Source organism: Pan troglodytes, chromosome 8 (genome assembly GCF_028858775.2).
Source record: "Pan troglodytes isolate AG18354 chromosome 8, NHGRI_mPanTro3-v2.0_pri, whole genome shotgun sequence".
NCBI classification, from domain to species: domain Eukaryota; kingdom Metazoa; phylum Chordata; class Mammalia; order Primates; family Hominidae; genus Pan; species Pan troglodytes.
In genome coordinates, this window is record NC_072406.2 from 47,675,494 (window position 1) to 47,700,430 (window position 24,937).

Sequence of the window (24,937 nt, forward strand, 5' to 3'; positions counted from 1 at the left end):
ACTTCACTGGTGGATCTGTTACTGATATTAAAACCCAAAGCCACCAGCAGAGAGCACTCAACGAGCACAAGCTTGGTAATTCCTGTTCACTGCAGAGGGAAACAGGAGTGTACATCATTAAAGCAAGAACACATTCTTAACGGAAACTTCGTATGGAGCACAGGGACAGTATATACATAATCCAAAATTCAAATAAACTCAAGTGTTCATGAGAAAATAAGCATGTAATCCTGAAGATTCTATGAAATGCATCCCATATTGTTTAATTATTTATCTCTCTGGGTATTTTTTTTTAAGTCAATGCAGTATGGTTGGAAACTGCATTGTGATCTATGGCTTTCTCCATGCAATTAAAATAGCCTTGCAAGTCACGCCCATTTTTAAAAGCTTATACAAGCACCTACCCTCTTGCAGTGGTGAAGATAGCACTGTAATTTCCCTTCAGTTCTCTTACATAACTAAAGAGTTTTTTGTTTTGTTTATAAGCTCATACATTGGCTAGAAAAAATTATAAACTTGCTGGTAAATTTCTAAACTTGCTAGTAAAAAAATTAAGTTATATATGAGGCTGCCCTGTTCTAATCCCAATCAAGTATTTAAAATAATTTTACTATGATCACAGTAAACATAGCACATAGAACTAAAGGAAATACTATAGTGAATATATATAAGCTAAACTGGCTAGTTGTCATTAAACCCAGGAACTAGAAAACTGACCACGAAATATTTTTGTTTTTACTGTTATGTTATATTATTAACTCAAGACGAAGGCAGGGGTGTAGGGGTGAAGAAGAGCTCTGGGGATAGGTCAAGTCAGCTGGGCTGTGCTACCACAGGCAGCAGCAGTCTGCAGGAGAAGCCCTGAACATCAGTCTACTGGATGCTGTAGCCCAAGTGACAACGACGTAACTGCGGAGCAAATGCTGGAGCAGTAGAAATGCTAGAGCTTCTAAAATCCGCTCCGTGAGCTGATTAGTCACAAATATGAAGGAAGCATCAGCTCATTCAGTACAAGCAATGGAGCCTAGGAATTAACAGTGAAGACTGGACACAGCTGGAGCAAATGACTTAACCTCTCTCTGCCCGTTTCCCTCATCTGAGAAATGTGAGTAACAAGAGTCCCTTACTCATAGAATTGTTAAAAGGATTGAATGAGTCAAAACTCTGTGTGTGTGTGAGAGAGTGTGAGAGAGAGAGAGAGAGAGAGACGGAGTCTCACTCTGTCGCCCAGGCTGGAGTGCAGTGGCGTGATCTCAGCTCACTGCATGCTCCAACTCCCAGGTTCAAGCGATTCTCCTGCCTCAGCCTCCTGAGTAGCTGGGGTTACAGATGCCTGCCACTACGCCTGGCTAATTTTTGTATTTTTAGTAGAGATGGGGTTTAACCATGTTGGACCAAGGTGGTCTTGAACTCCTGGCCTCTGGGTGATCCACCTGTCTCGGCCTCCCAAAGTGCTAAGATTCCAGGTGTGACCCACCACGCCCAGCCAAGTCAAAACTTTTCAAGCTCTCCGAATAGCTCAAGGCATTCAGTCACTGCTAAGTATTCGTTGCCATTCTGATAAGCCAGGATTTTCACAACAGTCCCTACTTCCTCAACTGTGAGGAGTAGTGTTATTCATCGTAAAAATCTACCCTTGGGGGGCACAATATCTAGTGTCAATCTATCTCAAAAGGGAATGAGGGAATACATGGTGGTTCTCAATCCCGGCTGTATCAGAAACACCTGCGAGCTTTACTAACTACACAACACTCCAACCAAGACCAAGTGAATTAGAAAGAAACTCAGATGACACAATGTCCAGCCAGCTTGGGTAGCTAACACCAGGACTGCAACTGAACAATAAAAGTTACTTTGCAAAAAGGCAGATACTTTACTACACCTAAAACGTTATTTGCTTGCTGTGGACTAGTTCTACTGTCTTGAGTGAATGCGTTTGTGTGTTGTTGTTTTTTTAATCCCATGTTCTCAGTCATGTAACAGATAACTGCAGTATCTAAGCATACATGTCTTTAGAATGCCATTTGGTTAAAGTTCTTTCCAGACTTAAGGGAGTGTAAAGGTAATCAATTAGCACCACAAGGATTTCTGCCTAACATGTCTTTTAACCATCAACAGATGCCATATAACTTCCTAAAGCTCTTGGCTATAACTACTTTTATACTTAGAACAAATCGAGTTCATGTTTTACTAAAACAAAAGCTTTGGCCAGGCACGATGGCTCATGCCTGTAACCCCAGCACTTTGGGAGGTGGGTGAACCACCTAAGTTAAGGAGTTCAAGACCAGCCTGGTCAACATGATGAAACTGTGTCTCTATTAAAAACACAAAAAATTAGCCGGGCACAGTGGCTCACGCCTGTAATCCCAACACTTTGGAAGGCCAAGAAGGGTGGATCACCTGAGGTCAGGAATTTGAGACCGGCCTGGCCAACATGGTGAAACCCCATCTATACTAAAAATACAAAAATTAGCCAGGCGTGGTGGCACACACCCATAATCCCAGCTACTCGGGAGGCTGAGGCAGGAGAATCGCTTGAGCCCAGGAGGCAGAGGTTGCAGTGAGCCAAGATTGTGCCACTGAACTCCAGCCTGGGCAACAGAGTGAGACCCTGTCTCAAAACACACACACACAAACACACACACAATTAGCTGGGCGTGGTGACAGGCACCTGTAGTCCCAGCTACTCGGGAGGCTGAGGCTGAGGAGAATCACTTGAACCTAGGAGGTGGAGGCTACAGTGAACTGAGAATGCACCACTGTACTCCAGTCTGGGCGGCAAGAGTGAACTCCATCTCCAAAAAAAAAGTGGGGGGAGGCGGGAGCGGGGGTCTTTTCTGTCTCATATGTATAAGGAAAGGCCAGCATTACATCTTTATACTTTCTCCTCTCTGAGCACAGACCTCTGAACTTCTCCTCTGACCACAGAGCCCTCTATTGTCGGCAACTTTCTACCCTTTTCTGTGGACAGGGAATCAAGTCCAGTCTTTGCTTTGCCAATAACCAGCTGGGTAAGCTCAGACAAATAAAAGCTCTGCCTATTCCCCAACCTGTAAAATAAAGGGGAAGTACAAGATCTACAGGCACCACTGCTCTTACCATTACACTATCCTTAGAGCCCACAAAGCATCCATTCCCTCTGCACCCTGTGTGGTGGGGGATTCCATCCTTCCAATATGTTTAAAGACTTTGGCTCAAGAGTCACAAGCTCATGAGCCTATGGGAGCCAGGCAGGTAAATGAGGGACAGGATGAGTGGGTGCCTGCAAGCCTGAGAGCATGAACCCTATCTAAGGAACAGCTGCCACTGGCGGCATACAAGCTTGCTCTGGCCCAGGCTCCCCAGGTCTCAGGAAGCACTGCACGTTCCCACGTTTTATGCAGCATCTTCTCAATTTCTCAGGCTGGCCATGACAGACATCATTAAAACAATGTGTTCTAGCCTTCTCCCTGCAGGCAGGGCAAGCCTCATAGGACCCAAAGTACATCAGTCTTTCCAGACTGCTGACACCTGCAAGCACAAAGAACTACCACCTTGTACTCTGTAGTCAAAATTTATTTAACTGAAGCAAGTCTGAGCACAGCAATGAGAGATTGCTATGTTTATTTTTTTTGAACGACAACAACAACAAAAAAAACAGTCCACGTTTATATACATAATGATTTATAGGCACTTTGAAGCCTTTAAGGTTTTCTTTCTGCTCCCGGTCTCTCATCTCTCCATTCCCAATCATACACACTGTTGCCAGAATAACATTCCTCCAGCCCTGTTACGAGACCCCGGCCTGCTGGAGAATGAAAAGGTTTCCCTACTGCAGGTGAAACACAAGTATGCAACCCCCTCCCTCCGCCACACACACACACACATGCACACAGGTGAAACACAAGTATGCAACCCCCTCCCTCCACCACACACACACACACACACACACACACACACACACACACACCACTTCCATCCAACCCCTCCAGACTCAACCATTACCACATACTGGGCACAGGCCTTTTCAGCACCCGATATCTGACAAGCAACATTCAACATGTCAACCCGGAGACAATACAAGATCCTTGCAATGCATTCTGGATCAACAAGTAGGTATATTAAGTCTAATTTATTAGACTCTAGGCATTTCGAGGCTTCACAGTATGTATGATGAATCTGTAGGCAAGAAAAACACAGAGTAAAAGCCCTTTATTCTCTATTTTTCTATCTAGTTAAGAATTTACCAAATTTACCATATGTAATAAAATACTGTTTTTAGAAAACACTCAAATTTAGGCTCTTGAATATTTGACAAAATTATATACTGCTTCAAATACATACAAATATTCTTCAGGAAGCCTGTACATTAAATAGCAAATAAAGTATCTAAAGGATTCTGACGCTAAATGTCATTTCTGAACATTTTTGTAATTTAGAAAAATAGTCACATTAGCAGCCAGCTAGTCCCACATCTTGAATACTTTCACAGAATTGCAATGACGCAGGGGCACTTCAGGAAAAAAAACACCAAACCTCTCTTCAACCCTGAAATGTGCCCTAACAGATGAATAATAAAAATGGAAAATATGCACCTCAAAGTACTCTCCACTTTAAACTGACACACTTGTGTTTGTCCTAATGCTGCTAATCAGTTTCCAGTAAATATGTCACATTGTTGTCTATTTCTAAGTGCTCCCAATTTGGATGAAGTCATCCCAAGCAGCAGTAAAAGGCTTTTATTGCCCAGCAGAATACAACCATTTCTGTACTTGCCTTTTGTTTCTCATTACCTAGATGTAGCAGTCAAAAAGTCCAAATTTTCAGGAGGTACATTAGTTTTTTAAATGGTTTCTCATATTTAATGTAATATTCTAGGTTTCATATCAGGCAAAATTCTCAAGTTAATCTCATGCAGCCATGCACTGCATAACATTTCAGTCAACAACAGACCGCACACAGACAGTGGTCCCATAAGATTGTAATACCGTATTTCTACTGTACCTTTTCTAGGTTCCGATATGTTTAGAAACACAACTATGTGCCACTCTGTTCTAATTGCCTGCAGTATTCAGAACAGTAACAGGCTGTACAGGTTTGCAGTCCAGGAGCAACAGGTTAGACCACACAGCCGAGGTGTACAGTAGGCTCTGCAACCTACGTTTGTGTAAGTTCACCCTATGATGCTCGCACAATGAAACTGCCTAACAACTCATTTCACAGAATGAATCTTCCTTAAGCGGCGCGTGACTATGAATATAAATCCTTAAAATGCTGAATGCAGCCTACGCTTTTAAAGATATGATGCTATTGGCCAGGTGTGGAGGCTCATGCCTATAATCCTAGCACTTTGGGAGGTTGAGGTGGGCGGATCACTTGAGGTCAGGAGTTCAAAACCAGCCTGGCCAACACAGTGAAACCCCGTCTCTACTAAAAATACAAAAATTAGCCAGGCGTGGTGGTGGGTGCCTGTAATCCCAGCTACTCGGGAGGCTAAGGCAAGAGAACCACTTGAACCCAGCAGGCAGAGGTTGCAGTGAGCCAACATCACACCACTGCACTCCAGCCTGGGCAACAGGGCAAGACTCCATCTCAAAAAAAAAAAAAAAAAGATAAGCTATGATGCTATAAAAAAGGATTGTTGTGAGAATTTGAAGGATTCTACATGTAAAATGGAAGCTAAACATCTATAAATAGTAGAACTTGATTTAATATAGAAGGGTCTCCTACAGTAAATGAACCTGACAAGTGCCCCAAAAGTTTCCACTTAATTAAAAATCCACTAAGGAAGTTACACACACAAATTAACTTCATTATGCAGCGAGCAGTCTCCTGGAGGAGCTGGAAAAGTAATCTGACCATGGTCCAAGGAGTTCCTTGTACTTCACTCCTGGCTGTTGTGTACGCATCTGTGATGCATCCCCAGGGAGAGATTAAATTTAAACGGATTGGAAAGAGAAGGAAAGATCCTTCCTTCCGATAAAAACACATCCAACATCACCTCCCTCCCCTAGAAATCAGGGGCTTTCAACAATGTGCTTTGGAGAATTTTAATAGGTTTTATAGCCTGAACCAGACCTAAAGAGCAATTCATTAAGAATTTTAGTGTGTTTCTTAAAAATAATGTCTCAGGGCTATATCCTCACCTAAAATATTTTATAAAGGCCAAAATAAACCTGATACCAAAATCAGACAAATATGTATACATCTTCTCCCTCATGAACTAAGGTACAAAAATCAGCAACAATATATCACCAAATTAAATCCAACAATATATAAAGAGAAGTGGATGGTATACAAAAGCAACGCATCTACAAATCTCACCTCTCTCTCTCCAAAATCCAATTTTTTTTTTCCTAAAGGATAAATTAACCAGACCTGGAAATTAATGAGTTTGCAGATTGAAAAGTTTTCACCAACTTTAAACTGCACTGTACAGCTATAAATTTACATAATGCAGGACTACTTTTTAACAATAATATAGAAATCAGGGGAAATCAATTTTTAAAAAAACAAGATGAAGCCAAAGGCAGTCTTCAAAATATACTCCATGGCCAGGAGCTCACGCCTGTAATCCCTACACTTTGGGAGGCCCAGGAAGGAGGATGGCTTGAGCCCAGGAGTTGTACTGGTGTACAACTGGTGTACTGGTGTACAACAGCCTGGCCAATATGGCAAGCCATCGTCTCTACAAAAAAATTTAAAAATTAGCCATGTGTGATGATGCATGCCTGTAGTCCTACCTGTACTGGATAGGCTGAGGTGGGAGGCTCACTTGGGCACAGGAGTACAAGGCTGCAGTGAGCTATGACTGCACCACTGCACTCAGCCAAGGTGACTCTGTCTCCAAAATAAAATAAAATTGAAATTAATAAAAATTTAAATTTGAAAAACGTACTCCATTAGGTCCTGCAAAGCGAGTAGACGCTGTGAGGATTCCAGCAGCCTTAATGAGCGCATACACACAAGGAAAGAACCACAACTATTCATTTCTCTTGTGAAATTCTTAAACCAACCCACAATTTGACCCGGTTATATAGCTCTATTAGTGTAAGTACACAACTTTGTGCCCCAAACTTAAGAATTTCACAGCTACAAACTTCTACGGGCAGGGTTTCCATATGATAAAGATATTTGTGCATACTTGATTAAGTCATCATTATAATCATCTGTTGAATACGCTATGAGCAATTTTTTTACGCTGTTTTCTCTCACCTTTATAATGATCTTCCAAATCAGAAAAAAAGTCAAAATATAAAATTAAGACATCTTCTTTTAGGAATTCTTCTACAGAGCAGGCCTGAGTTTCAACTTGCATGGCATAAAATGTATGCAAAGAAAATGTATTCTGATATGAGACCCTCAGTTGCCTACAGACTTCAATCAACTCATTTGGAGAACTGTTCACTACCTCTTAGTCTTTTCAAGTCTTATTAGTCTTTACACAATCCACGGACATGGACAGCTGTAAAAGTTACACTTGCTGCTCTAGCGCTGACTAGACAAATTTGTAGTGATTAGCACATTACCTGAACTACCATTCCAAGTTTGTCTGAAAGCAACACAAAAACCTATAGCTACATGTCCTATAAAGTTTCTCATAAAATGACCACACTTTTGAGGTCGTAAAATAATAAAAGTACTTATTTGCCATTAAAATCACAGAATTTAAAGGGATTGCAAAGACTCTAGAGGTCACCAACAATTGAGAAAAGTTGAAGTTCAAAAATCAAGAAGTAATTTTTTTCACAATCAAATAGTAGTTGAATAGCAATATCCAACATTCCCATCTCCTAATTCCTTCTTCCACAGTCTCCTAGTTTTTTCATCATGCCACATACAGCTTACCAAAATCTTTATTTTTAATTTAAATCACAGGAAAGGCATATGCTGTAATGAGTCTGCAAATATTTACAAGAGAGGAGTGAAGAAATAAGCCCACTAAATTCAGTGAGACAAGTATAATGAGAAATAATCCCAAGGCTCATTTTTCTCAGTTTCTCAGAATTGATAGGATAACAATAAAAGGAAGGGAAGAAATTTTGCAAGACTAACTCTCAAAAAGAATAGCTATTTGCAGAATGAATCACAGCTATTAATCTTTTCTTGAAAAATATATGACAGCAGGGTGTTTTCCCTGTCTCTAACTTTAAAAGGCCGGCTGCCAAAGAGCTATTCGATGAAAACATTACATACCATCATTAAGATATGCACTCTTTCAACCTGAGAACGCTTATTGAAAGGTAAGAAAAAAAAAGAAATGCAATATTCTGAAAACGTTAAACTACAAAACAGTCACATTAACAAAAGTACAGCTAAGCCTCACAATGCAGGTCTTCTCAAGTACATGCAAAAGTAGTAAAATGGAGACACTCTAGGGTAGGAGGCCTGAAGTAAACTGCACTAATCCCTTTGTCCACCCCCACCCATACAAATTGTCTTTGAAGTATTTTGTGAGGTATCTTGATTTTATTTTTAAAATACATACAGGCCAGGTGCAATGACTGACACTTATAATGGCACTTTGGGAGGCCAAGGTGGGAGGACAGCTTGAGACCAGGAGTTTGAGATCAGCCTGGGCAACACAGCAAGGCTCCATTTCTACGAAAAAATTTTCTTTTAATTAGCTGGGCATAGTGGCATGTGCCTGTAGTTCCAGCTGTTTGGGAGGCTGAGGCGGGAGGATTGCTTGAACCCAGGAGTTTGGGGCTACAGTGAGCTATGATCATACCACTGCACTCCAGCCTGGAGGACAGAGCAAGACAATCAATCAATAATAAATAATTAGTAATTGATTAATCGGTGATAAATAGGTAAATGAGTTAAAATTCATATAGAATTTACGTTACGCCATAATATTTGCCTTTGCAATACGAAAGTTGAGCCTTCAAATAAATGGAAAACCACCCCTGACAAACCCATACCTCCCTCAGCAATACTCACACCCAGTGTGAGGAACATACTGGAAGGCCACTACAAATAGCAACATGAGGGACAGCCATCGGGCACCAGGCAGACGAGGGACCCACGGAGGAGCTCCTCTATGAAGACTCCAGTCTAGTGTCTCTTCCCCACCTCCCACCCTCTCTTTGAACTCCCTCTCTCTTCTGCCCTCTACAGGAAGCAAGCTGATACCAAAATAAAGGGGTCTGGGACAAGGAAACAAGAAGCTCACCTCTATCAATGGAAAACATAAAAGTCTCACTAATACAATGAAATATTTGCCTGCCTCTACTTACACTTTATACCAAAGTTCAAAGTTAACACCGTTAATCACCATCCACGAAAGCATGACTAACCAAGTGAAGATTAACTAGTCATTTCCTGATTGCAAATGGAAGTAGAATTTTCCCAGTATCATTGTCAGTGACTATTAGAATGTGTTGAAAATCCCTTACAATCACTCTTCCAAAAATGCTTTAAGACAAAATTTAAATAAAAATTTTATTCACTAACAGCTGTCCAAGATTCCAATACAAACATAATTCTACGTTGTGATTAAAAAGAAAAATTATTCAGCTTAAAAAAACTAGTGACAAACATGATTAGAGTTTTGTTTTGTTTCTTTTGAGATTGAGTCTCACTCTGTCACCCAGGCTGGAGTGCAGTGGCACCATCTCGGCTCACCACGAACTCCTCCTCCCGGGCTCAAGCAATTCTCCTGCCTCAGCCTCCCAAGCAGCTGAGATTACAGGCGTGTGCCACCAAACCCAGCTAATTTTTATATTTTTAGTAGAGACGGGGTTTGAGATCTGTGGGGTTTCCCCATGTTGGCCAGGCTAGTCTCGAACTCCTGACCTCAGGTGATCCGCTGGTGTTGGCCTCCCAAAGTGCTGGGATTATGGGCGTGAGCCACCGCACCCTGCCATGGTTAGAGTTTTTATCAGGTATTTGTTCTGGAAAGCAGACTCAAAATTAATATAAACCATCTTTCTCAAAACTCCTAATATAAAGCTAACACCAATTCACAAAAGAAGAGAGTAAATTATGCTTCTGCAAAAGTAAAATCAAAGCTGTTTTTTTTTTTACCATAAGCCGTCATAGAAAGCTGTTTTATACTTATTTCCCATTGACAAAATTAACCCCAAACATAACAATCACTTATTCAGAAAAAAAAGTGTAAAAAGTAACCATATGGTTTTAATGTTTCCTAATCTCCTAATTTATTATTTAGAATGTTAAAACTTATTTCTCAGGTTCAAAAAAATCCTTTAAAAAACTTTTACCATAATGCCTTATCAGTTACTCAACTACTAAAAAGTAAATTCATTATATCAACAAAGCACTACAAAAAGGCATGTGAGTGATACACTTCTGCACTTGGAAAATCTGTCAAATTCCCATCATTGAAGATTACACATATAACAAATATATGGGGCCCTTTTTTTTTTTTTTTTTTGAGACAGAGTCTCGCTCTGTCACCCAGGCTGGAGTGCAGTGGCGTGATCTCAGCTCACTGCAAGCTCCGCCTCCCGGGTTCACGCCATTCTCCTGCCTCAGCCTCCATAGTAGCTGGGATTACAGGCGCCCGCCACCATGCCCAGCTAATATTTTTTTGTATTTTTAGTAGAGACGGGGTTTCACCGTGTTAGCCAGTATGGTCTCGATCTCCTGACCTTGTGATCCGCCCACCTCGGCCCATATGGGGCATTTTTAAAATAAAAGAGAAAACAAAAAACTTCACATGCTGTGTTGAAACAACTGGCTTTCCTATTGGAGGAGTGTGGGGAAGAAATTAGGTCCCTACCTTACCAAATACAAAATCAATCCCATATGAATTCAAGATTAGATTCAAAATGCTTTCTTTCATTAATTTTAAACTATTAGATATAAAAAGAGAATATGTTTGCAATTTAAGGTGAGGCCTTCTTAAGCAAGACACTAGATGTTAATACCCAAAAGCCAGAAAGTTTAACATTTCTGTACAAAGTATGGTATATGCCATTTTAAAAAGTTAAACAGCAGACAAAATACAGAAAATATATTTTCAATGTGTACTGCATTTAAAGTTACTATTACAAAGGGCTTATGGGGAAAAAAAAAAAAACCCCAAGAGCAAAATGGATAAATTAATAGGAAATTCTGAGAAAAGGATGTAAACATGTGAGAAAACAGTAAAATTCCCTGGTGCTAAGGGAAATTAAGGCAATGATGATGTAGCACTTTTTGAGTATATCCAAACGGACAACAGAAAATAATAAGTAGATAACCTAGTATTCACGAGAGAGATCAATTATCTTTTTTTAGGGCAATTTGTCAATAATAAGACATAAGTTGTATGTTTCTTTTGCTCTAAGCTACTCGTAGCTTCCATACACAAGAATAAAGCTGTAGAGATGCTATAGCACTAGTTATTTACAGCAGAAAATTTGAGAAAATATTCTTTTCATTAAAGGAATAAAGTTATGATAGGTTCATATGACAAGATTATGGAATATGCAATAATGATTACAGGACTTCTCACTAGCTGCAAATTGAAATTCTGACTCAATCTGACATTGAACCCCAATACAACTAACCACATTCAAAGTTCTGTCCCTGCTCCTTGAATGATCTGTTCCAACACAACAGATCTGCTGCCAGTCCCAAAATCTGGCTTATATTAAGCATTCCATCTCCTGGGCTTCATCAGCAATGAATATCAAAATGGGCTAACCTACCCACATGGGCTTCCAAATTTTCCCGTAAGAAAATAAAGTAGATATATGCAATGATTTATCTGAAAAGATTCTCATCAGGCCCTTTGCAGTATAAAAGGAAAAAAAATTTGAAACAACCCCCCTTATTTTTTATTCCTTTTCAAGTAAGTGGCGGATATCAGTACACTTTGCCTGTAATCATTTCAGCAATGCAATATATGTACTGTAGTATAATCCCATTTTTAACAGAAATATTTTTTATATATATGGTATACACTCCACTTGTGTAATGACACTTTTCTTGGAGTAATAAAAATAGAGTCTCACTCTGTTGCCCAGGCTGGTCTCAAACTCCTGGGCTCAAGTCATCAATCCTTCTGCCCTCCCAAATTGTTCAGATTACAGGCATGAGCCACCACACCAAACTTGTTACCTTTTTTTTTTCTTTCTTTTGAGACAAGAGTCTCGCTCTGCCGCCCAGGCTGGAGTGCAGTGGCGCGATCTCGGCTAGCTGCAAGCTCCACCTCCCGGGTTCACGCCATTCTCATGCCTCAGCCTCCCGAGTAGCTGGGACTACAGGTGCCCACCACCACATCCGCTAATTTTTTGTATTTTTAGTAGAGACAGGGTTTCACCGTGTTAGCCAGGATGGTCTCGATCTCCTGACCTCATGATCCGCCTGCCTCGGCCTCCTAAAGTGCTGGGATTATAGTCGTGAGCCACTGCGCCCGGCCCTTTTTTTTTTTTTTTTTTTTTTTGGTGATAGGGTCTTGCTCTGTCACCCAGGCTGGAGTGCAGTGGCATGATCACAGCTCACTGCAGCCTCAAACTCCTGTGCTCCAGTGATCCTCCCACAACAGCCTCCTGAATAGCTGGGAACACAGACACATGCCACCACACCTAGCTAAATTTTTTTTCATCAGCAGACAAAGCTATAAAAGAAATGAAACAAAAATAGATCACTTGAATCCGCACTACTGTCTGTGTTCATAAAAAAAGTGACAACTACACTGAAGAAAGAGTTATTTCAAAATGTTGGAAATAGGTTACTTTATTTATTTATTTATTTATTTATTTATTTATTTACTGAGACAGAGTCTTGCTCTATTGCCCTGGCTGGAGTGCAGTGGTGCAATCTAGGCTCACTGCAACCTCCACCTCCCAGGTTCAAGCAATTCTCCTCAGCCTCAGCCTCCCAAGTAGCTGGGATTACAGGCATGCGCCACCATGCCCAGCTAATTTTTGTATTTTTAGTATAAACAGGGTTTTGCCATGTTGGCCAGGCTGGTCTTGAACTCCTGACCTCAAGTGATCTGCCCACCTCTGCCTCCCAAAGTGCTGGGATTACAGGCATGAGCCACCATGCCCGGCCAAAATAGGTGACTTTAGACATCCCAAAAGGTCAGAAGCAACAAACTCATTTCTCCCTTCCCTTTTACGGTTGAGATGCTCCACAATCCCAACTGAGAACAGCAAGACACAGTTACAGAAACAGAAATGAGAAAGCGGGTGAAGGGGAGAAAGGGGGACGGAGAGAAGCAGGGGTCTGCAGTATTGACCTGGTCCCAAGAATATGGGGTGTTTATTTAGGTGGTTGAGCAAATAGTCGGTGAGGTCAAAGGTATCTCGTGCATACAATGTGCCTTTCACTTTTCAACAAGAGCCAAGGGTTATTCTGTAACTATGTGCTCAGGCAAGGAGGATTTCCCACTTCTCCACTAACAACAGTCAGAAGCCAAAAGCTCCACTCAGGTGCTTGGCTACATTTTGCCTTAAAGGACAGGTGAAGTGGTGCGGTTACCTCCACCCCAACAAGGACTAAGAAAGACGTCTGCCTGACACTACGGAGCCGATTTCACCACAGAGGTGAAAATCCTATCCCCTCCCACAATGAGCATTCTATTTGGGGGAGGCAAAACCACAGTGCTCTGGTTTGAACATTTGTGTCCCCTCCACAATTCATGCTGAAACTTAATCCCCAACGCAACAGTAGAGAGAGGAGGTGCCTTTAGAAGGAGATTAGCCTTAGAAAAGGGCCCTCGGCCCCCCCACCACGTGAGTGCTCAGCTGCTAGGCACCAACCTAGCAGCAGAATCCAGGCCCACACCAGACACTGGCACCTAGTTTGGACTTCCCAGCCTTCAGAGTCGTGAGAAATAAATCTGTTGTTTTATAAATCACCCAACTTCAGGGATTTTCTTATAGCAACACGAATGAACTAAGACACACAGCAAACCAGCATGAAACATCTAGGAAAGTAGGAACACAAGAACACAGCACACCACGCTAGGGACGCCTGGGCCCGCAGGTGGTTCTCAGAACTGCCATTGAGAATGCCCACAGCAAAGGGCCCATTAGGCAAAGGCCCAGGAGGAAGAAGGCAACAGCAGATGGGGGCGTCTTGCTGAAAAAGCTGAGACTCTGGACTGCCTCATACAGGATATGGGTCTTACTACAGGCAATACCCTCGAATATTTTCTACTCTATTCTTTCTCTGTCTTTAAAGCCAATTTTAACCTACGAAGAAATACAACCTCCTCTTCTCCCACTCTTGCCCCACCACCAAAGACAAACACACATATGCTAAACTAACCATCCTACATGATACATGCATGTATGACTTTAAGGAAAACACTTCTAATAAGATAGCTGGAGGGAATGATCAGGATTTTATAAGCACCACTAGTCCTGGGAAAGCTGGTACTAGATCCATCTACTCAGACAGGAAGAATCCCATTTTCGTTTGTATTTTATTTTAGAGATGGAGTCTCACTATATTGCCCAGGCTGGTCTGGAACTCCTGGCCTCAAGGGATCTTCTCGTCTTGGGGTCCCCCCAAAGTGCTGGGGTTATAGGTGTGAGCCACCTCACATGGCCTCAGAATCCCATTTTTAATAAGCTCCACAGCACATCACTTTACCTCATTAAAATACCTCATTAAAATGGAAGAAAAGCCAACATACGGAGACCCCATCTCTACACATAATTTAAAAATTAACCAGGCATGGTGGCACTCATCTGCGGTTCCAGCTACCAGAGAGGCTGAACTGAGAGGATCACCTAAGCCCAGGAGGTCCAGGCTGCAGTGAGTGAGCTGTGTTCACGCCACCGCTCTGCACTCCAGCCTAGGTGACAGAGTGAGACCCTGTCTTAAAAAAACAGGGCAGAAGAGGTCAGGGGGAGGATGGGTGACAGAGTAAGACCCTGTCTCAAAATAAGGGGACAGAAGGGGTCAAGGGGAGGAAGCCTACTGCCACTTCACACAAAGTACTGCTAATTTTATTTCTAAAATGTTTAGAGCACATTGTAGCATAAAACATAAAACCAGAACAAGCACAAATGGGGGTGTTCAGTAAATGGTAATGATTGATATATCTGAACAAAAATTTACAAATGGATGTAAAGTAACACTTCAGCTAGCAGAAAGTAACTCACTTTCTCCGTTTTGTTTAAGGGATCACCTCCTTAAACAAAATTACCAACCACTGAAATGTAGGTAAAGTTTTTATTACATAAAATGAAGTTGACAACTAAATGCAATGTAGCCCTCTGGACTGGATCCTGGCATAGAAAGAGGACACTAACTGAAAAACTGGTGAACAGCAAATAAATTCTGAAGTTTAGTTAAAGTCAGCGTTGGTTCATTTTGACAAACGCATCACAGTGATGTAAGACGTTAGCAAAGAGGATGAGGTGAGGGGTACACTCTCTCTACTATCTTTGCAGTTTTTAATAAATCTAAAGTTATTTTAGAATAAAAAGTTTATGTTAAAGAATGACCACACCAGAGGGCTGTTCAAGAAATGAGGAAGGGATCAACCATATCAAGTACTACTGAAGAATCCAGCAAGATAAGCGTCCGCCTGACTTATATTAATTAAAATGCTGAAATCCCAGGAGTACTGGGAGAGAGGCGAGGGCAGGGGATCACAGGAACTTTGTTGCAGAGTTGCAGAAGGCCTCAGTGCTTCCCTCTGTCCCAGAGGTCCTGTGATATCCCCTCCTCTTGCCCTACAAGCATCACGGTCCTATTGCTATGAACCACCTTGTGCAACCTCAGTGGTGCTTTGGAATGTTCTAGAATGAATCAGAAGATCCTCACAGCTTTCCCTAAACTTAGGAATGCATCCTAAACTACTGAGTTCAGTATGATATTCAATAAAGTGGGAGCAGGGGATAGAAAACGCCCCATGCACTGACCTCTTAAATCCTGTGCAAGATTCTATGCATAGAGGATCTCTCTGCACATACCACATAGAATGTTTTCTGAAGCTTGCTGGAAAATATTCCCTATCTCTGTCAAAAAAGGGGAGAAAGGATAAGTCAGGAGGAGGGCAGAACCAGAGTTGGAAGGCAAGGACAGCTGCTACGGTTCACCCTCCTACACACTGACCTGCCAGCGACTCCGTGCAAGTTCATGGAGAAGGGAAGGGAAGAAAGGAAAGGTGTCAGCTGACTTGAGCTGGAGAGAGAGAAAAACACAAAGGCGACAGCTGGTGAGAGCCTCCCGTCCCCACCCCAAGAGGAGAAAGGGAGGAAACCTGAAACCACTTCAAGACGAAAAAGAGGCAGTCCCATTGCAGCTGGCTGCCTCCTCCAGTTCCAGCAGAGCTGGCCGGCTGGGAGACAGCCCCAGCCTGCTGGGAGAGCCCCCTGGGAGCTGAGCTGCAGGAGAGGGCTCCGACAGCCCTCCTGGGTTCTGAGACAGCAGTGAATTCAAGGAGACAAGGATGCTCTGAAGGCAAAAGGATAAAAAATGGATCAGTGCATCTGGTCTCCCTGTCAACAAACATATCCTTCTGATGCCACCTCTTTCACGACCCAAGAATCTTTTGAATCCATGGCAGTAGCACAAGACAACTTCCTTGACAATCACTGTGCCCGTTCCAACAAAATGCGGTTTTCTATCATCAGTGAGTGATAGGACTGTAACAGGTGTGTTCAGAGCTGAGCTGTTCTTCTGACTCCCGCCCCCATCTCCCCCTCCCACTCCTCCTACCTGTCAGCTCCCAGGGCACCCTGACTTTCACACCAAGCTGTTTTAAGGCTTCCAAAGGCCTCTCTCACCAGCCTCTTCTATATCATGTGAACAACAAATCACATTCCCTCCCCTCTTTTCCTACTGATTCAGACAGAATGTTCATTCTGAACAACAAAAAATTGACGTATATCTTTTGAGATCTAGACTTCACAGCATAAAAAAATTGATAAAGCCTACTAATTATACCAAGTAGGGTAAACAGTGGTTAAATTTTTTTTAATGTGAAGCTTGACTAAAGTCTACTTACACAGAACTATCACTATATGAACAATATGGTAGACAGGTAATGTTGGTGTCTCAAATAACTAACTCGAGTTCAACTTTTAACAAAAGTATAAATGCAAATAATTTGTTTACGTAAGACTTTTTCCCCCTAAAACAAATATTATAGCTAATTGGAACTGGCCCATTTGTGGGTGAACAGACCAACAGGCTAACAGACTATACTCAATACTACATCTCTAAAGGCAGTAAAATGCCAAACCTACAAATTGCCTATGGAAAAGTCAACTGCTGTGTTTTCGTAAACCAAATTTTTTTTTTTTTTTTTGAGAGTGAGTGAGTCTCACTCTGTTGCCCAGGCTGGAGTGTGGTGGTGCGATCACAACCTTCTGCAGCTTCAACTTCCTGGGCTCAAGTAATCCTCCCACCTCAGCCTCCCTAGTAGCTGGACTACGGGCATGCACCACCACATCTGGCTAAGTTTTTTTATTTTTTGTAGTGGTACAGTCTCACTATGTTGCCCAGGCTGGTCTTGAACTCCTGAGCTTAAGCGATCCTCCTGCCTCAGCCTCCAAAAGTGCTGGGATTACAGGCATGAGCCACTGTGCCCAGCCTATTTTTATTTATAAAAAGAAAATTCTGGGTAAAGAAGAAAGGGAATATCTAATTCTCATTTAGGTGGGGTTTTTAGACACCAATCCATGCAGAAGCGACAGCCCCTGTGCAGAGGAGCGCAGCCATCTACAAATGGACCACAGACCAAAGAGAATGCCCTGCTGTCAGCACAAAAACTCTTCCCATGCTGGTCGGTGCCACTGTGATACCCGCTTCTGTGGAGCAGATGATCCTGGGATCCTATTGTCCCTCACTGTGTATGGATTCAGTAGGCACTACTGAGAAATCTCTTATAGTCTAACAGAAGTTAATGAAGCACATACAACACAGAAAAATTAACAAAAGTTGATAAAGTACTTCAAAAAGACCATTACTGGTTTTTGTAAACTCACAGGATGATTCCAGATTTTGCAAGCATTAGAAAAAAAATAAAAATTTCTTAAAATGTACAATATAACAATAAGGTAAATTCATAATAATCAGGTTCAGCGACAATACTCAGAAGCAATGAGACAATCCCATCCCATTGCCTGGCACAGGAACTGCCTATTTAGTTTTCAAGGTGTTTGTACTTCTTTTGTCTCAATCTCCCCAGCACAACCTTGGGAGGATGAAAATTCACGTGATATCTACATGCTACTGAAACTTGGTTCTTCCAAGTTTCCTCCACTCAATTAAACCTCCAAATTACCTGCCTTTGATAACTATTTTTAACGACAAACTACAAACAATCATAGAGTTTACAAGGGCCGGAACTGGGGTGAGATCAGAGACACTTGCCTCTGACACTAAATGTAAGGGGGGGACCAAAATCTCAGTAGTCACGATAAATACCATAATGCAATAATTCAACAAAAGAGATTGTTCAGCTAGAGATCAACAGATTAATAGACTGATTAATAGAGATTAATCCAATCCACTGCCACAACAGATCTCCACGTTTGCAGTCCTTGGCTGGATGGCCTCTACACAACACGGCTCCCATGGGTGGTCCCGTCTCACAGACCCTACAGGCCAAGTTCTTTACTTTTCAGTTTCCGTGTTCATTAAGTGTCCTGGAAGCAGAACTGCATCATAAGATCAATGGCAATTACTCTGACCTAAAAAACAGAGAATCTCATAGATGATCTAATGAATCACATCCCAACCAACCAATCCAGGGTTGATCTACCCACATCCTGTACTGCGTGGAGGCTTTTTAATACCAGTCACTACTAGGGAGTAAAACGTCAAAAAGAGATTACATTCCTTAATTTTGCATTGTTTGCAATTATCTGTAAAAACTAATTTTTCAAAAGAAGAAGGGAGACAATGCAGGCAGCCTTCTCCATATTGATCGTGAAGAATCTACAATCACCAACAAGGCACAGCAGGCCACAACATCTGAAACTGCAGACCCTACGTTCCTACCACAGGCTCCTTCACTGAAAGCAGGAGCTTCGGAGTCACACGGTCTTGGGTGCCAAGTACCACTCAGCCATTTATTAATATCGCCAAGCCTCAATGTCCTTTTGTATGAAAGGAATGTAATATCTAATTCATTGGATTATAAACTCATATGTTGAAGGCCTAATAGTATGCACTGGACTTAGCAAATATTCAATTAAATCTTATCATCATCATCGTCTCATTATTATTTTTCCATTGTATCCTTCCCCAAACCAGAAAATCTCTAGGTTCCATGAAAATGTGTCCACAGAAAGAACCAAAGGCATGGCAGAGCTCCATGCTAGGCCACGGTACTCCTCTGCTGCTGTCTTCAACACCAGGTGACTGGTTTCCTAAGGAACTAGACACACAACTTGTCAACAGCATTTGTCTTCTCATCTGCACTGCTCCCAACCAATGACCCAACACAGCTTTGTCATCTTGGGAGAGAAGGTGGTGGTACACCTTCAAATCAGCTTCTTTGATTGACCTAAGAAACATACAACTGAATGTGGGACGCATCTATCCTAATAGGACTCCAACATAAATCAGCACCTGTCACACAGAAGACCACATCTCAACCTCACACTTATCTTTCAGAATAAACTGAAATCTACACTAAATTTCAGGTCCAAAAATCCCATGCCAATTAATAGAGAGCACAGAATCACAAACACAAGTAACCAAACTCTCCCGTATCTAAAAATCTGCTTTCTCGAGCCACAAAGACATCCTAACTAGCCTTGATAGATTGTACATACAGCACTGCCAGTGATGGGTATCTGAACTTGAAGTCATTTTTCCATTTCACATGAAGATTGAACCTGCACATCGGCTGTCTAAAATCAATGCCAAGGTTGGAGGAGAGAGAGGAAAAACAGGGTTGGTCTGAGAGCACACGGAAGCTGTGTGACTGCCCCCACAATCACGCCTGGCTGCAGCCCCCAGATAAGGGCATGGTGGGTCCTCCCCTGCCACCCTTCTCTGCCATATATAGCAGTGCTGGGCACCTGGCACAGACTCCCTTTGCACTCATGGCTGCCTGGAGAATTGCTCAGAGTAACAGCATGTCTCGGCTAGTTAAAAAGATCTCCAGACACTCTGAGCCCGTGAAAGAAGCAACAAACAGCCAGGCCCGAGCCAATCCAGATGACTGCTGGAGCAGCAGAAATCTCAGCTGTGCCAACTAGACCAGTCACCACGCTCCTCACCGCCCATCTCCCTCTGGCCACATGGCTCTCCATGGTGTCCCTCAGAAATAACAATAAATAGCGCAACAACTTAATTTTATAGTTAAAATGCAACAAGCCAGACAGTACATTAGCCATTATCCATGCAAATCTTGAAATATTTTCCATGCAAAATCCCAGTTTTAATACATAGTCACCATGAAGAGGAATTCAACAGCAAGGATATTACATTTACCATCTCAAAAATAAAAAACCTTTTTCTAAGTTAATCCAATATTTGGTCGTTTATGATTTACCTTCCAAGATTAAAAAGCTGAAAGGCTTATTTTGTCCCCAAGGGGAGAGACTGCCAGCAGCTTTGAGGTCTGCTTTCCAGCTGTTTTTGTTAGGTTTTTACACCTGCTAATGCCCAGCAACTAAGTGAGCATAAACAGGCATCGCTTACCAGCGTTTCACTGGAATCTCTTGATTTAACTTCCAAATTACTTGGCTTTGATAACTATTTTTAATGACAAACTGCAAGGAATCATAGTGTTTACAAGGGCTGGAACAGAGGTGAGACTACAGGCACTTGCCTCTGACACAAAATTTAAGGGAGGACCAAAATCTCAGTAGTCAAGAGAAATAGTTTAATGTAATAATTGAACAAGAAAACTGATGTACAAAAATCCAAGATAAGCAAAATGCCAAAATTTTAAATAAAAACAGACTCATCTGAGTGTCCTGTCTGATAAGAGGGAAGATTAGAAATCTTCTCTCCAGATGGTCATCACAATCACAGGGGACCAAAGAGCTTCAGTGGACTGAAGGAAGTGGGTGCACACCCAGGAGCTCGGGCAACTAGGACCCTCTGCATCCTCGACCACCCCTTGGACCCTGTGGTCTCCCAGGAACCCAGTCTCTGGCCTGACCCCAGAAAAATCAACAGCAATAACCTAGCAACCAACCTCATCGTTTTACAAATAAGAAAAACAAGGCTGGTTGTAGTGGCTCACACCTGTAATGTCAGTGCTTTGGGAGGCCAAGGCAGGAGGATCACTTGAGGCCAGGAGTTTGCGACCAGCTTGGGCAACAAAGCAAGATCTCATTTCTACAAAAAATGTTAAAGATCAACCAGGCTTGGTAGCATGAGCCTGTAGTCCCAGATATTCGGAGGCTGAGGTAGGAGGATCTCTAGACCCGAGAGTTGGAGGATGCAGTGTACTATGATCATGCCACCGCACTCCAGCTTGGATGACAGAGCAAGACCCTATATCTACAAAAGAAAGAAAAGAAAGGAAGTAAAAGGAAGGAAAGGAAGGAAAGAGAGGGAGGAAGGGAGGGAGGGAAAGAGAGAGAGAAAGAGAGGGGGAAAGAGAGAGAGAGAGAAAGAGAGAGGGAAAGAGAGAAAGAGAGAGAAGAAAGGGAAGAAAGAAACAAATACATATGCTCTGGGGTGTCGACTGTTGGAGGAAAGGCTAGGATAAGAATCTAAGCCTCCCACTCCAGGGCTTTGGGCATGCAATCCTCAGATGAACCATCACCAAAGGAAGACTCGGCAATGTGGACAGGCCTTCTATTGCTTAAAAAATTGTAGCTGGGCACAGTGGCTCATGCCTGTAATCCCAGCACTTTGGGATTACAAGTGATTTCAGGAGTTCAATGCTGCAGTGAGCCCTGAGCCATGATCACGCCACTACAGTCCATACTATGTAAAGGAAATGGCACAGTAATTCTTAGAAAATAATTAAGAAACGGCCAGGCGCGGTGGCTCACGCCTGTAATCCCAGCACTTTGGGAGGCCAAGGCACGCAGATCACGAGGTCAGGAGATCGAGACCATCCTGGCTAACACGGTGAAACCCCGCCTCTACTAAAAAAATACAAAAAATTAGCCGGGCATGGTGGCGAGCGCCTGTAGTCCCAGCTACTTGGGAGGCTGAGGCAGGAGAATGGCGTGAACCCAGGAGGCGGAGCTTGCAGTGAGCCTAGATCGCACCGCTGCACTCCAGCCTGGGCGACAGAGCGAGACTCCATCTCAAAAAAAAAAAAAAAAAGAAAAAGAAAAAAAAAATTAAGAAACAAAGAAGCCGCTAAACAATAACTCTACTATCAAAAATAATTTCTTGGCTGGGCACGGTGACTCATACCTGTAATCTCAGCAGGAGGATCACTTGAGGCCAGGAGTTCAGGAACAGCCTGGCCAACAAAGTGAGATTCTGTCTCTACAAAATTTAAAAAAAAAAAAAATTAGCTGGGCATGGCAGCACATACCTACAGTCACCACTACTCGGCAGGCTGAGGCGGGAGGATTGCCTAAGCCCAGGAGTTCAAGGTTATAGTGAGGTATGATCACCCAGCTGCACTCAACCTGGGTAACAGAGTAAGACCTCGTCTCTAAATATAATAATAATTTCTTAATACTATTTTAAAATAGTAACATAACTTATTTATTAAAGCCATGGAAGTCAAATGTCTCAAATTTAAGATTCTATGTACTTTTGCAAATAGGCCCATAAGTAGCCCAAACTTGTAGCCAGCTTCATATCAAGTAGAAATAATCACAAGCATCTGTAATGAAAATTGTCAACTTCACTGATTTCACTACTTTTTAAATGATAAAAAATTATGAAAGACGCTCAAAAAAGCAGCTATGTACATACCCAATTTCCTTTCTGTTTTAAGTTTCTAGGTTTCCAGGAATCTCCTCTGACAAACAGGAATTTATTTGCTTCTACTAACAAATCAATTGGAAATAACATAAAACATAAATAAATTTCTGTGACATTTTTACTAAAAGGGAGCCGTATCTCCCTCTAGACAGCTGGAGAACAATCTTTCAGCCATGCCCAGGCGAGACACCCTGACTTCTGCAGTGGACACCCAGGCTGCCGGGGTTCAGGGTCACCACATTTCTGCTCCTCGACCCTTCCCTGCGGGGATTAGAAGGCAGAGAAAGCAGCATTGGTTCCTGCTCTCATATGTGGTTTTGTGGAAACCCTGCTTATCATGGAAACCAAGTATCTTCAATTAAAGATATTTGCTTCTGCTTCTGCTGAGATACCAGCTTCTGCTAAGATTATAAAGAACAGAAATTTGTACATTGGAAATCAATGTAAAAATCTAATGTACATTTTCTGACTGGTTTGCTTTTTTGGCTTTTTTTCTTTTCCCTTTAGCTTTAGGAATTAGGAATATCATTTGAGCCACGATTCTAAGGCAGCTGGGGCAGGAGGGGCTGCAGACAGCCACTCTAGAGAGAGACAGCATCTCTGGAGAAGACTAAGGTGGCAATTCGTTTTCCATGTGAAAATTCTTCTTGAGGACCTAAGCACCAGCCCAAACCACACAAGGTTATGTATTTCAATAAAGAAGCCATTTCTAAATGTTCAAAACATATTATTCTCCTACTTTAAAAAAAGAAAAGCAAAAATGGATCGCTAAATGCAAAACCAAATCCTCATAGTGGTAACTTTTACTGCCATCTTATCTCAACTAAAAATGAAAAGTTTTCATTTTCAACTACTCTTTGCCAATACCCTCTTCACTGAGCTTCAAGGGGCTTCCACGACACCCAGCCTGGCTCCCTCCATCTGAGTCTCTGAGAGCTGGTGTCGTGGTATGCCCACCATGCCAGGTTCCCTCACAAGACTGCATCTAATCAAAGCTTCCATGACTAACAACGATTTAAAAGCCACTTGTGAAAGATGTTGAAACATGTTCACATACAATGAATAAAGTTTGAAAATGGCTTTTATAGGATGGTTCTGGGGCAGACACTGCAACTGGCTGACTCAGTATCCACTCCTAAGGCCCTCTCTCCCTGCCTTTCTTTGCCTACAGCGGATGGAAAAGTAAAAATCTTGTACTCACTGGTCCAGGCTCCCCTTGTAGCTGGGCATGGTCACACGACAGTTTCCTAACCAAGGAGACCTAAACCCAGGCAGCCATGGAGCAGAGAGGGAGCACAGGAATGGACGTGGGGGTTACCACCATGACAAGCCACTTTGCTGTCCGGAACATCATGGAAAAAGCAGAAAATGTGGGAGGAGGTGTCTAGGTCAGCCAGCCATCAAGGGCTGCAATCCACATCTCAGCCACCGGAACCCCTCCATGCTGCATCACTTAGAAAGCTCTGCTCTTGGCCAGGCGTGGTGGCTCACGCCTGTAATCCCAGCACTTTGGGAGGGTGAGGCAGGCAGATCACCTGAGGTCAGGAGTTCAAAACCAGCCTGTCCAACACGGCAAAACCCCGTCTCTACTAAAAATACCAAAATTAGCTGGGTGTGGTGGCGTGCGCCTGTAATCCCAGCTACTCAGGAGGCTGAGGCACAAGAATCGCTTGAGCCCGGGAGGCGGAGGTTGCAGGTTGCAGCGAGCCAAGATCAGGCCACTGCACTCTAGCCTGGGTGACAGAGCAAGACTCTGTCTCAAAAAAACAAAAAGAAAAAGAAAGGAAAGGAAGCTCTGTTCTCAGTCACCTCCACATCCTCCCCTCCCACCCCTCACTCCTCTGTAAGCACTCCACACCTCAGACAGAACAGACTTGCCCTGAAGTCTGGAATCAAACCCCCTGTAGCAAACTCTTCAAGTAGCAGCATCCCCCTCTGCTCCCACTCTCTCTACCAGCAAAAACCTGGCTCACCTCCTCCATAACACTGGCCAAGAACCACAAGGAACAGTGAAGTGGCTTCATTCATGAAGACAGACTTGAGCACCTACTCCCTGCTGCAGTGCAGGCACTGCAGCAGTAGAGGTGGGTGATGGTGCCTTCTAATAAAATCCTATGATGCTGTAACTCAGGACACATTATAACATTCGGGCTTCCACTGCACTAATCACTAA

At 42.6% G+C, this 24,937-nt stretch overlaps 1 protein-coding gene across 26 annotated transcripts in view; it reads right to left on the reverse strand.

Moving 5' to 3' along the window:
- Positions 1-24,937, reverse strand: part of PARD3 (par-3 family cell polarity regulator) — a 708,800-nt gene that overhangs the window by 617,519 nt on the left and 66,344 nt on the right. The window contains exon 1 of one of the 26 annotated variants that reach the window (XM_054660980.2): positions 16,012-16,150. The exons of the other annotated variants lie outside the window; for them this stretch is intronic. The gene's annotated coding sequence lies outside the window, so the exon portion shown is untranslated. Of the gene's footprint in view, positions 1-16,011; positions 16,151-24,937 lie in introns of those variants that run through there. 26 annotated transcript variants of the gene reach the window in all.